This window comes from Heloderma suspectum, chromosome 1 (assembly GCF_057233095.1).
Source record: "Heloderma suspectum isolate Gila_16-S chromosome 1, 16-S_ref, whole genome shotgun sequence".
Taxonomy (NCBI): domain Eukaryota; kingdom Metazoa; phylum Chordata; class Lepidosauria; order Squamata; family Helodermatidae; genus Heloderma; species Heloderma suspectum.
Genome location: NC_139458.1, coordinates 270,666,375 through 270,680,824, shown reverse-complemented (window position 1 = coordinate 270,680,824; position 14,450 = coordinate 270,666,375). Strand labels below are relative to the sequence as shown.

The 14,450-nt window shown below is 43.4% G+C and overlaps 1 protein-coding gene across 7 annotated transcripts in view; it reads right to left on the bottom strand.

Moving 5' to 3' along the window:
- NBAS (NBAS subunit of NRZ tethering complex) overlaps nucleotides 1-14,450 on the bottom strand; it is a 233,290-nt gene that overhangs the window by 197,657 nt on the left and 21,183 nt on the right. The gene's annotated exons all lie outside the window — the stretch shown is intronic.

Genomic DNA, 14,450 nt, shown 5'->3' with positions numbered 1-14,450 from the left:
GCATATTTCCCCCTCCACAATTGTGTGAACAGGCCCACTGGGACATAATGCCAAGTAGAAATGCACAGAATTGCATATTCATATGCTAGAATCTCCTACCCACTTTCCCAGGAGTAAACCCCACTGAATTCAATGGGACTTGCTTCTAAGTACACAGGTATAGGATTGTACTTCACCTAGCAGGCTGTTTTTCAAAGTAATTTATTTATTGCATTTCTATACCGCCCATTAGATGACACTCTCCAGGTGGCTTACAAGACAAAGCTTAAAACCATGAATACCATAATATATGTAATGTTGCTGTTGTAATTACCTACTACAGCATTTCTTTTTTCAGAACTCATCCTCAATTAAAAGGAATATATAGGGAGGAAGTACGGCATTATTCTGTCTGAATATAAGCATGAAAGAAAAGGCTAGATTTCTCATTGTTGTTTCCAGTTGGAAAAATATCACCATCTAGTGGTTAATAAATAAGAGAGAGAGAGAGTTTATAGTTCTTTAAATGATAAAATGTTTCCCGAGAATTACTAAAAAGAAAAAGAAAAGCAACAATAACAATAACAAAAAAAAATGGGTCCAACAAATGCCGAATGTCATCCTTTCCTTAAAAGCCCTAGTTACCATATTGGAAGCTATCATAAAAGGAACTACATTCAATTGAAGAACAAATCACTGTCCTTCCAATGAGCACTCAGGGTTGATTTCCTTTAGGATGGACTGATTTGACCTCCTTGCAGTCCAGGGGACTCGTAAGAGTCTTCTCCAGCACCACAGTTCAAAAGCATCAATTCTTCGGCGCTCAGCCTTCCTTATAGTCCAGCTCTCACAGCCATACATTACTACTGGGAAAACCATAGCTTTGATTAGACGGACCTTTGTCGGCAAGGTGATGTCTCTGCTTCTTACTATGCTGTCTAGGTTGGCCATAGCTTTCCTCCCAAGGAGCAAGCGTCTTTTAATTTCATAGCTACAGTCACCGTCTGCGGTGATCTTGGAGCCCAAGAAAGTAAAATCTGTCACTGCTTCCATTTCTTCCCCTTCTATATGCCAGGAAGTGATGGGGCCAGATGACATGATCTTAGTTTTTTTAATGTTGAGTTTCAAACCAGCTTTTGCACTCTCCTCTTTCACCCTCAACAAGAGGCTCTTGAGATCCTCTTCGCTTTCTGCCATTAGGGTGGTATCGTCTGCATATCGGAGGTTGTTGATAATTCTCCCAGCAATCTTAATTCCGACCTCTGATTCATCCAACCCGGCATTTCTCATGATGTACTCTGCATATAAGTTAAATAAGCAGGGTGACAATATGCAGCCTTGTCGTACTCCTTTCCCAATTTTCAACCAATCGGTTGTTCCATGTCTGGTTCTGACTGTTGCTTCTTGACCCTCGTACAGGTTTCTCAGGAGACAGGTAAGGTGGTCTGGTACTCCCATCACTTTAAAAATTTGCCACAGTTTGTTGTGATCCACACAATCAAAGGCTTTAGCGTAGTCAATGAAGCAGAAATAGACGTTTTTCTGGAATTCTCCTGCTTTCTCCATGATGCAGCGAATGTTGGCGATTTGATCTCTAGTTCCTCTGCCTCTTCTAAACCCAGCTTGTACTTCCGGTAGTTCTCGGTTCGCATACTGCTGAAGCCTAGCTTGTAGGATTTTGAGCATCACCTTGCTGGCATGTGAAATGAGCGCAATTGTGCGGTAGTTTGAACACTCTTTGGCGTTGCCCTTCTTTGGAATTGGAATGTAAACTGACCTTTTCCAGTCTTGTGGCCACTGTTGAGTGTTCCAGATTTGTTGGCATATTGAAAGCAGCACTTTAACAGCATCATCTTTTAGGATTTTAAATAGCTCGGCTGGAATACTGTCATCTCCGCTAGCTTTGTTGTTACTAATGCTTCCTAAGGCCCACTTGACTTCACTCTCTAGGATGTCCGGCTCAAGTTCAGTGACCGCACTATTATGGCTATCAGGGACATTCAGATCTTTCCTGTATAGTTCTTCTGTGGATTCTTGCCACCTCTTCTTAATCTCATCTGCTTCTGTTAGGTCCCTGCCTTCTTTGTCCTTTATCATGCCCGTCTTTGCACAAAACGTTCCCTTGAGATCTCCAATTTTCTTGAAGAGATCTCTAGTCTTTCCCATTCTGTTGTTTTCCTCGATTTCTTTGCATTGTTCATTTAAGAAGGCCTTCTTGTCTCTCCTTGCTATTCTCTGGAACTCTGCATTCAGTTGGGTAGATCTTCCCCTTTCTCCCTTGCTTTTCGCTTCCCTTCTTTCGTGAGCTACTTGTAAAGCCTCATCAGACAGCCACTTGGCTTTCTTGCATTTCTTTTTCTTTGGGATGGATTGACTTCCTGCCTCCTGAACAATGTTACGGACCTCCGTCCATAGTTCCTCAGGCACTCTGTCTATCAGGTCTAATCCCTGAAATCTATTCCTCACCTCCACTGTATATTCATCAGGGATATGATTTAGGTCATACCTGAACGGTTTAGTGGTTTTCCCAACGTTCTTCAATTTAAGCCGAAATTTTGCAAGAAGCAGCTCATGATCTGAGCCACAGTCAGCTCCAGGTCTTGTTTTTACTGACTGTATGGAGCTTCTCCATCTTTGGCTGCAAAGGACATAATCAATCTGATTTCGATATTGACCATCTGGTGATGTCCATGTGTAGAGTCGCCTCTTGTGCTGTTGGAAAAGAGTGTTTGCTATGATCAGCATGTTCTCTTGGCAAAACTCTATTAGCTTTTGTCCTGCTTCATTTTGTACACCAAGGCCATGCCTGCCTGTTATCCCGGTGATTTCTTGACTTCCTACTTTAGCATTCCAATCCCCTATGATGAAGAGGACATCTTTTGTTGGTGTTAGTTCTAGAAGGTGTTGTAGGTCTTCATAGAACCGATCAACCTCAGCTTCTTCGGCCTCAGTGGTTGGGGCATAGACTTGAATTACTGTGATGTTGAATGGTTTGCCTTGGATTCGTACTGAGATCATTCTATCATTTTTAAGATTGTACCCCAGTACTGCTTTTCCCACCCTTTTGTTGACTATGAGTGCTACTCCATTTCTTCTAAGGGATTCTTGCCCACAATAGTAGATATGATGGTCACCTGAATTAAATTCGCCCATGCCTGTCCATTTGAGTTCGCTGATTCCCAAGATGTCGATGTTCAATCTTGCCATCTCATGTTTGACCACCTCCAGCTTACCTTGATTCATTGATCTGACATTCCAGGTTCCTAAACAATATTGTTCTTTACAGCGTCGGATTTTCTTTTCACCACCAGACACATCCACAGCTGAGTGTCCTTTCGGCTTTGGCCCAGCCACTTCACTCTTTCTGGCGCTACTTGGAAATACCCTCTGCTCTTCCCCAGTAGCATATTGGACACCTTCCGACCTGAGGGGCTCATCTTCCGGCGTCATCTCTTTTAGCCTTGTGATACGTTCCATGGGGTTTTCTTGGCAAGAATACTGGAGTGGGTTGCCATTTCCTTCTCCAGTGGACCACATTTTGTCAGAACTCTCTGCCATGACCTTTCCGTCTTGGGTGGCCCTGCACGGCATAGCTTATGGCTTCACTGAGTTACGCAAGCCCCTTCGCCACAACAAGGCAGTGAAGGAAATCAACCCTGAGTGCTCATTGGAAGGACAGATAATGAAGCTGAAGCTCCAATATTTTGGCCACCTAATGTGAAGAGAAAACTCCCTGGAAAAGACCCTGATGCTGGGAAAGACTGAAGGCAAAAGGAGAAGGGGACGGCAGAGGATGAGATGGCTAGATAGCATCACGGATGCAATGAATATGAACTTGAGCACGCTCCGGGAGAGAGCGCAGGACAGGAAGGCCTGGCGTGCTATGGTCCATGGGGTCACGAAGAGTCGGACACGACTGAACGACTGAACGACAACAACAGAACTTCAGGTTAAAGTAGTTATTTAGGGTAGAAAGCTGGTCTTGAAGGATTAAGGTTGCAGTCCTATTAACACTTCTTTGGGAGTAGGTTCCACTGAACCCAGTGGAACTTATTTCTGAGAAAACGTGTATAGGATTGTGCTGTTAGTGTGTCACCTAACAGCACCTTCAAAAAGTTTTAGAAGTTGGGGTTTCGTTTTTGCCGTTTCCTGACCATCATGACTACAGAAACATCTGAAGCCGTGAAATCATGGGGGGGAAAGGAGCAAGTAAGATCTAAATCAGCCTTCACCACTCTGATGACCTCCTCCATGGGTGTTGGTCTACAGCTACTGGCCATGCTGGCTTGGGGATGATGGAAGTTGTAGTCCAACACATATAGAGGGCACAAGGTTGGGGAAAGCTGTTCTAAAGCCTCACAAACTCTTAGGCCTTCTACAGATAACATTTTTCAGTCTAAGACAAGAGTGTGGGATCAGGCAGTTCTTCTCCCTCACTTCTTTTAAAGACTGGTGATATACACTCCAGTGTGCAAAAACAGAACTAATGCCAAGAACAGACAAGATGTTTACAATGTGATGATCCATACCGGACTTGTTTTGCGGTGGGGGGGGGGGGTTGTGTGGAAATTTCAGTCATGGGGGGGGGGAAGAGACTGAGACCATGGCAAATAGGAAGTGGGGTTTCCTTTCCCACACACACTCATTTTCTACTGAAAATCAGCTCCTGAACTTGCTATTTGCCCTGGACGTTTGCTGAAATGGCACCCTTTGGAACCAGATAGTAGTTTTGGGGAAATGGCAGATAAACAGGGTCAGACATGTCCTGCCCCACTCCCTACACACCATGGTCCCAATCTATATCACACATCCCCTGTGCCTGTAATTTCTAAAAAAAACAACAACAATCAAGTCCAGGATACATGATCATGGAGTAAACATACCGTCTATTCCGTGCCTTGAATGGAAGGTAAAACTGAAGCCTTATTCACACATGCACGTTCATCACTTATCAACTGTAAAATAAAGTAATGGACTTGCATGTGAGAATAGGCTACCACAGATCTAACACTATAGAGAGAATTTTCGTATCACCACACATCCCCTCAAGTGCAAGCCTTGTTGAACAAGTCAGTTCACACATTCAGCTTCCAGTCATCAACTGCAGAGAAATCAAGTGATGCAGAAATAAGTGTGAATGGGGCCTGACCCATGGCCAAATCTTGGTCCTAGAAGAGAATCCTTCTTTCAGTTCCAGCTCTGCAGAAATTTTGGAACTGCCAAGAGTTTTTGCCACACTTTGCCTTGAGATCCTCTTTCTACCATTTAGGTAACTGGAATTTAAAAAATAAATAAATCAGTCTCTCTCTCTCACACACACACACACACACACACACACGCACGCACACATGAAAGGAATTGTTTTTGTAGGACTGTACTTCAGAAAAGATCAAAAACAATAAGGAATTATGAAGAAATCTTTCCAAAATTAATTGAATAATAAGTAATAAACTCTTTGGTTTCAAATCAAACTAACTGAATTAATTAGTTAATAGACACTGAAAAGTTATTAAGTCAGAGAACAAGCTACAATCCAACACATGCTTAAACCCACTGCTTTCAGTAGATTAAATGTAACCAAAGAATAACGACATATTATATGGCATGTTATACTTTTTAAAAAAAAGGCTGATAGAACAATTTAGTTGGGCATGAACTTTTACAAGGGACACAGGGAGCCAGTTCAGCCAGTTCACCCTGGTTTAGCATTATGCACATAAGTGACAGTGAACCTCAGGCTTCCACAGTCTCCTCAGCTTTCTTGGCAGATGACAGAAGGAGAAGACTGGAAGCATCCACGCCCAGTTCTAAACTAACTGGAGCTCTTTAATTTTGGATATAATGGGGAACTCTGGTTAGTTTGAACTCTGGCTAGTGAACAAGCGATGGTCATAAACCATGGTTTGATGCTGGCTTCTTTGGCCTAACCATATTTTAAAGTAACCAGAATCCCCTGAGTTTGTATGGGGAACTCTGGTTAGTTTAAAATTGAAATCAGAAAATTTCTAATCTCTTTTTCTGGTGTGCATCAGAAGAAGAGGAGGAGGAGAGGAGAGCAGATAAGTCCAAGGATTACCACAAGTCATATACATAAAGCTAAACTATGGTCTAAACCACATCAAAACTCGCCCTTCTATTGAATCAGGTATGCAATTGGTTTGCGCTGTCTTAAGGAAAACCATATTATGTGTGGACAAACACATGTCCCAAGATTAAATATTTGTTGTTGTTGTTGTTGTTGTTTATTCAGTCAGTCGCTTCCGACTCTTCGTGACTTCATGGACCAGCCCACGCCATAGCTTCCTGTCAGCCGTCGCCACCCCCAGCTCCCCCAAGGTCGAGTCCGTCACCTCCAGAATATCATCTATCCATCTTGCCCTTGGTCGACCACTCTTCCTTTTGCCTTCCACTTTCCCTAGCATCAGCATCTTCTCCAAGGTGTCCTGTCTTCTCATTGTGTGGCCAAAGTACTTCAGTTTTGCCTTAATATCCTTCCTCAAGTGAGCAGTCTGGCTTTATTTCCTGGAGGATGGACTGGTTTGATCTTCTTGCAGTCCAAGGCACTCTCAGAATTTTCCTCCAGCACCACAGTTCAAAAGCATCTATCTTCCTTCGCTCAGCCTTCCTTATGGTCCAGCTCTCGCAGTCATAGGTTACTACCGGGAATACCATTGCTTTAACTATGTGGACCTTGTTGTCAGTGTGATGTCTCTGCTCTTCACTATTTTATCAAGATTTGTCATTGCTGTCCTCCCAAGAAGTAAACGTCTTCTGATTTCCTGGCTGCAGTCAGCGTCTGCAGTAATCTTTGCGCCTAGAAAGACAAAGTCTGTCACTGCCTCCACGTTTTCTCCCTCTATTTGCCAGTGATCAATCAAGCTGGTTGCCATAATCTTGGGTTTTTTTTAGGTTTAACTGCAACCCAGCTTTTGCACTTTCTTCTTTCACCTTCGTCATGAGGTTCCTCAGCTCCTCCTCACTTTCAGCCATCAAAGTGGTATCATCTGCATATCTGTCAAGGGCTCCTTGGGGGCCTCTCTCAGTCTAATCCAGTAGCCAAGTCCAGACACAGACAAATGGATTCTTTTCAAAGCTTTATTCCTCTTTTACAACTTAACAACTCTACTGTTAGCAACTAGATATGAGCATCAGAGTACCTATGCCCTACGTTGGAACAGTTGGTCCCCATTTGAAAGGGAATTATTGGCAGACCCCTGAACGTAAAGACTAGGGAGAGTCCCTCCCCTTTTCCCTTGGATCCTCTGGGCGCAGCCGTTGTTTGCATGCCAACCGGGCACTACGCCTCCTTTCTGTGCCCTCCATTTGGTGCCACTCTCTGCGTCGGCGTCACGCAGTCTGCTTCCCGCGCTCTGTCACTCCCTGGACTGCTATCTAAGCTAGGAATGCTGGTGGGAGGAATCTCCGTCAGCTTTTGGCCCTGGGAAAGAGGAGCGCGCTCCTCTCCCAGGAGCGACTCCTCTTCCTCAGAATCAGAACTACTCTGGGATTCTATGGGCTCAGTGTCCACACTGACAATATCGGAGATTGTTAATGTTTCTTCCAGCAATTTTAACTCCAGCTTTGGCTTCATCAAGCCCAGCACTTCGCATGATGTGTTCTGCGTACAGGTTGAATAGGTAGGGTGAGAGTATACAACCCTGCCGTACTCCTTTCCCAATCTTAAACCAGTCCGTTGTTCCGTGGTCTGTTCTTACTGTTGCTACTTGGTCGTTATACAGATTCCTCAGGAGGCAGACAAGATGACTTGGTATCCCCATACCACCAAGATCTTGCCACAATTTGTTATGATCCACACAGTCAAAGGCTTTAGAATAGTCAATAAAACAGAAATAGATGTTTTTCTGAAACTCCCTGGCTTTCTCCATTATCCAGCGGATATTGGCAGTTTGGAATCTAGTTCTTCTGCCTTTTCTAAACCCAGCTTGTACATCTGGCAATTCTCGTTCCATGAATTGCTGGAGTCTACCTTGCAAGATCTTGAGCATTACCTTACTGGCATGTGAAGTAAGTGCCACTGTTCGATAGCTTGAACATTCTTTGGTGCTTCCCTTTTTTGGTATGGGGATGTAGGTTGATTTTTTCCAATCTGTTGGCCATTCTTGTGTTTTCCAAATTTGCTGGCATATGGCATGCATCACCTTGACAGCATCATCTTGCAAGATTTTAAACAGTTCAGCTGGGATACCATCATCTCCTGCTGCCTTGTTATTAGCAGTGCTTCTTAAGGCCCATTCAACTTCACTCTTCAGGATGTCTGGCTCTAGCTCACTGACCACACCACCAAATCTATCCTCGATATTATTATCCTTCCTATACAGATCTTCCGTATATTCTTGCCACCTTTTCTTAATCTCTTCTGCTTCTGTTAGGTCTTTGCCATCTTTGTTTTTGATCATACCCATGTTTGCCTGGAATTTACCTCCCATGCTTCTAATTTTCTGGAAGAGGTCTCTTGTCCTTCCTATTCTATTATCTTCTTCCACTTCCGCGCATTGCTTGTTTAAAAATAATTCCTTATCTCTTCTGGCTAACCTCTGGAATTTTGCATTTAATTGTGCATATCTCCCCCTATCACTGCTGCCTTTGCTTTCCTTCTTTTCTTGGGCTACTTCCAGTGTCTCAGCAGACAGCCATCTTGCCTTCTTGGTTTTCTTTTTCTTTGGGACGTTTTTTGTTGCCGCCTCCTGAACAATGTTGCAAACTTCTGTCCATAGTTCTTTCGGGACCCTATCTACTAAATCTAGTCCCTTAAATCTATTCTTCACCTCCACTGCATATTCATGAGGAAGATTAGTGAGCTCATATCTAACTGATCTGTGGGTCTTCCCTATTGTCTTTAGTCTGATTCTAAATTGTGCAATAAGAAGTTCGTGATCTGAACTACAAACAACTCCATGTCCTGTTTTTACCGACTGCATAGATGTCCGCCACCTTTGGCTACAAAGGATGTAGTCAATCTGATTTCGGTGTCGACCGTCTGGTGAAGTCCATGTATAAAGTCGTCTCTTAGGTTGTTGGAAGAGAGTGTTTGTTATGCGCAGTGAGTTGTCTTGGCAAAATTCTATCAGCCTATGTCCTGCTTCATTTTGTTCTCCCAGACCATGCTTGCCTGTAATTCCAGGTGTTGTTTGACTACCCACCTTAGCATTCCAGTCTCCTGTAATGAAAATAACATCTTTGTTTGGCGTACTATCCAGTAGCTGCTGCAGATCCTCATAGAATTGATCTACTTCTGCTTCTTCAGCATCTGTGGTTGGGGCGTATATTCAGATCACTGTGATGTTAAATGGCTTACCCTGAATTCGAATTGAGATCATTCTGTCATTTTTTGGATTGTATCCAAGCACTGCTTTAGCCACTTTATTATTATGAAGGCTACTCCATTTCTTCTGTGGTCCTCTTGTCCACAGTAGTATTTCTGGTGGTCATTTGATGTGAAGTGGCCCATTCCAGTCCATTTCAGTTCACTGACACCCAAAATGTCTATATTTAATCTTGACATCTCCCCAATAACCACATCCAATTTGCCCTGGCTCATAGATCTTACATTCCAGGTTCCTATGGTGTGTTGATTTTTAAAACATTGGATTCGTCATTCACCACCAGCACCATCGGCTGCTAGCCATCCTTTCAGCTTTGAGCTAGCTGCGTCATCACATCTGGGGCTAGTTGAACGTATCCTCTGTTCCTCCCCAGTAGCATTTTGACCATCTTCCGACCTGGGAGTCCCATCTTCCAATGGTATACTGACATATCTCTGGTTGTACCGATCCATTTAGTTTTCATGGCAAGAATACCGGGGTGGGTTGCCATTTCCTTCCCCAGGGATCGTATTTAGTCTGACCTCTCTGCCATGACCTTCCCATCCTGGGTGTCCCACACGGTTTAGCTCATGATGTCATTGAGGTGCTCAAGCTCCAGCACCACGACAAGGTAACGATCTCCTTTGCTGAAGGATTAAATATTATGTATATCTTATTGGGAAGAAGTCAGACAAGCAGCATACAGGTGGTTATATTCTACTGTTAGACCCATTCATGTTTCTCTTATGATATTGAATAGCAGAGTCATAACAGGTTCACAAAAACAGTATTTCACTTAATGGGAATAGTAAGAAGAATATGGTCTCTAAATGAAAATTGGTAGATAAACCAATAAAGAGAAAAGGTGAATGTAATCTGAGCATCGTTTTCTACATTTATACGGGTTTATGGTTTTACTCTTCTTACGAAGTACAGTAACTGAATATATCAGTATCAGTTCAGGGAAACAATCTCTAATTTATTTATATTGACTTGAATGCTGAGATCCTGTGAGTAGAACTCTGCTCACAGGATGCTCCTGCTGGCAGATTGAGGAGACTGTTTTCTCCAGTCCCCCTTCTCCCTGCAAGCCACTGTACCCATGCCCCAAGTCTGCTCTGAAGGGTGAGGGACACTCTGGAATAATGTGGGGATAGGATAAGAGGGAGCTGCAGGGGAACTGGTGAAAATGGCATCATCTCTCATCCAACAGGAGTATCCACTAGAGGTACCCCTTATGTTCACGGAAGACAATTCAGGATCCAAGCCATTGTGCTTATCTTCTATTGGTTCAGTAAAAGGAGTACAAATTTAAATAACTTTTTCGGAGTGAATCTTTGGGAAAAGGCACTCCCTCTGCTTACAACAGTAGTTCTAATCTCCTCTAGAATTATCCACACAAGCTCTGCCTCAAAGCAACTGCAGTCAATTACTGTGTTTTCAAACAATAACTTAAGCAAACCGTCAATGGTCAAGAGTGAACACACCAGCAAGTGGGTGAATATCTAGCAATAGATAGCTAGGGTGAACATACTGGTCTGCAATAATAATGGGCCAGACCCTCCATCTCTGACAAGTACTGCCTCTCTGAAAAATCACGATCACCACAGATCTTTTCCTAGACATTTTGGAAGCTCCATCCTTTGTGCCAGAGGTTCTCAGACTGTGAGACAGCCCCACTGAAGGCAGGGAGCACAAGACACTTTCCGGGCGAGGTGCTGCAATATTTATTTATTTAAAGATTGTATAGACTGTCCCTTCCTCCCCCAAAAAAGGATTTCATTGTGGTATACATAAACGTTTGAAATCTGGTGTGGAAAGAGGCACCCTCCATCCAGTAACAGAGTTTTTCTACATGAGGCTGTTAAGCCACTGTATCTACTTTTGGTTTCGTCATAGAATTGAGATCTGAGCACTACACAAGGAGCGCTTCCTTTCCTGCTTTTCCACTACATAATCTCTAGGTGGCACTGCGGTATAGCGGAATAGCACAAATACACAACAGGAAATCATGCTTTCTTTTGTATTCACAATCAAATGCCGCATTTTCCCTGCTCTAAAAAAAACTTGCCAAAAGCGCTGGTTAGACATAGAAACGAAACTGGAGGGTCCCATAGGTGTCTAAAAACCCTGTAAACAACCATGAATAGGGAATGACAAGTGCATCATAAATACCTCGTGTAGAGAAGCCCTTAGTGTCAGGAAGCTCTATCAGGGCAGGGAAGTATAAGCAGCACCTCCACCCAATCAGTAGCGCTGGTTCAAATTCTTAGTGCTTGGCCTTGTGTCTTGCCATATTGTTGTTCTCTCTAACCTGAAAAATGAGGCCTGTGCTGTAGTTCATTCATAGAGTTCATTCCGCTAAGCAAGTATTACATCTGATGGCAGCCACTTTGTTGTATAGGTAGACTGCAGGAATCAGCAGGCCTCAAACACAACTGTTCTTTATTTATCACACACAGAAGTGACAACTTAGCAGAAGCTTCACCCACTGCTGCTACTCCCAACTCTACAGGAGCTGCCAAGGTTCAAAACAATAACTAAGACACAGTACCACCACCACCCAGCCCCGGATATATAACATACTTAAAGATGGCATAAGCCTTAATGCCCAAGAAGAAATTTGTTCGGGCAAGTAACATGTGGAATTTTCTAGCAGTTTCTTCTGCCTTTTTCCCAGGATGTCTAGCTTCAGGAGGGAGTCTGAGATGCTAACTTTTTGATCTCTTCAAATCCCAGTGCTGGTCTAGTTACCCAGTCCACACACAGCAGCCATGCAAGAGGATTTTGTGCATTTGCCTGCCACAGAGATGCCAGCCAGTGGGTTTGGGAACTCAGGTGGGTAGAGCAAGTTTAAAAAAAAAAGAGGCCCACATTCAAAACAATTGAGTTCAAAACACTGCCATATATCACAACATTATTCATAATTTAAAGAAATCTTCTCAGGATATGTGAAATGTAATGACAGCTAACCTCTTCATGGATCACTGCCTTGTTGTGGCGAAGGGGCTTGCATAACTCAGTGAAGCCATAAGCTATGCCATGCAGGACCACCCAAGACGGATAGGTCATGGCGGAGAGTTCTGACAAAATGTGGTCCACTGGAGAAGGAAATGGCAACCCACTCCAGTATTCTTGCCAAGAAAACCCCATGGAACATATCACAAGGCTAAAAGAGATGACGCTGGAAGATGAGCCCCTCAGGTCGGAAGGTGTCCAATATGCTACTGGGGAAGAGCAGAGGGTATTTCCAAGTAGCGCCAGAAAGAGTGAAGCGGCTGAGGCAAAGCTGAAAGGACACTCAGCTGTGGATGTGTCTGGTAGTGAAAAGGAAGTCCGATGCTGTAAAGCACAATATTGTTTAGGAACCTGGAAAGTAAGATCAATGAATCAAGGTAAGCTGGAGGTGGTCAAACATGAGATGGCAAGATTGAACATCGACATCTTGGGAATCAGCGAACTAAAATGGACAGGCATGGGTGAATTTAATTCAGGTGACCATTATATCTACTATTGTGGGCAAGAATCCCTTAGAAGAAATGGAGTAGCACTCATAGTCAACAAAAGGGTGGGAAAAGCAGTACTGGGGTACAATCTCAAAAATGACAGAATGATCGCAGTACGAATCCAAGGCAAACCATTCAACATCACAGTAATTCAAGTCTATGCCCCAACCACTGAGGCCGAAGAAGCTGAGGTTGATCAGTTCTATGAAGACCTACAACACCTTCTAGAACTAACACCAAAAAAAGATGTCCACTTCATCATAGGGGATTGGAATGCTAAAGTAGGAAGTCAAGAAATCACCAGGATAACAGGCAAGCATGGCCTTGGTGTACAAAATGAAGTAGGACAAAGGCTAATAGAGGTTTGCCAAGGGAACACGCTGATCATAGCAAACACTATTTTCCAACAGCACAAGAGGTGACTCTACACATGGACATCACCAGATGGTCAATATCGAAATCAGATTGATTATGTCCTTTGCAGCCAAAGATGGAGAAGCTCCATACAGTCAGTAAAAACAAGACCTGGAGCTGACTGTGGCTCAGATCATGAGCTGCTTAATGCAAAATTTCAGCTTAAATTGAAGAACGTAGGGAAAACCACTAAACCATTCAGGTATGACCTAAATCATATCCCTTATGAATACACAGTGGAGGTGAGGAATAGATTTCAGGGATTAGACCTGATAGAGTGCCTGAGGAACTATGGACGGACATCGATAATATTGTTCAGGAGGCAGCAACTCAATCTATCCCAAAGAAAAAGAAATGAAAGAAAGCAAAGTGGCTGTCTGAGGAGGCTTTACAAGTAGCTGAGGAAAGAAGGGAAGCAAAAAGCAAGGGAGAAGGGGGAAGATATATGCAACGGAATGCAGAGTTCCAGAGAATAACAAGGAGAGACAAGAAGGCCTTCTTAAATGAACAATGCAAAGAAATCAAAGAAAACAATAGAATGAAAAAGACTAGAGATCTTGTCAAGAAAATCGGAGATCTCAAGGGAACGTTTTGTGCAAAGATGGGCATGATAAAGGACAAAGAAGGCAGGGACCTAACAGAAGCAGATGAGATTAAGAAGAGGTGGAAAGAATACACAGAAGAACTGTACAGGAAAGATCTGAATGTCCCTGATAGCCATGATAGTGCGGTCACTGAACTTGAGCCAGACATCCTAGAGAGTGAAGTCAAGGGGGCCTTAGGAAGCATAACTAACAACAAAGCTAGCGGAGATGACAGTCTTCCAGCTGAGCTATTTAAGATCCTAAAAGATGATGCCGTTAAAGTGCTGCACTCAATATGCCAACACATTTGGAGCACTCAACAGTGGCCGCAAGACTGGAAAAGGTCAGTTTACTTTACAATTCCAAAGAAGGGCAACGCCAAAGAGTGTTCAAACTACTGCACAATTGCGCTCATTTCACAGGCCAGCAAGGTGATGCTCAAAATCCTACAAGCTAGGCTTCAGCAGTATGTGAACCGAGAACTACTGGAAGTACAAGCTGGGTTCGAAGAGGCAGAGGAAGTAGAGATCAAATCGCCAGCATTCGCTAGATCATGGAGAAAGCAAGAGAATTCCAGAAAAACATCTATTTCTGCTTCATTGACTACGCTAAAGCCTTTGATTGTGTGGATCACAACAAACTCC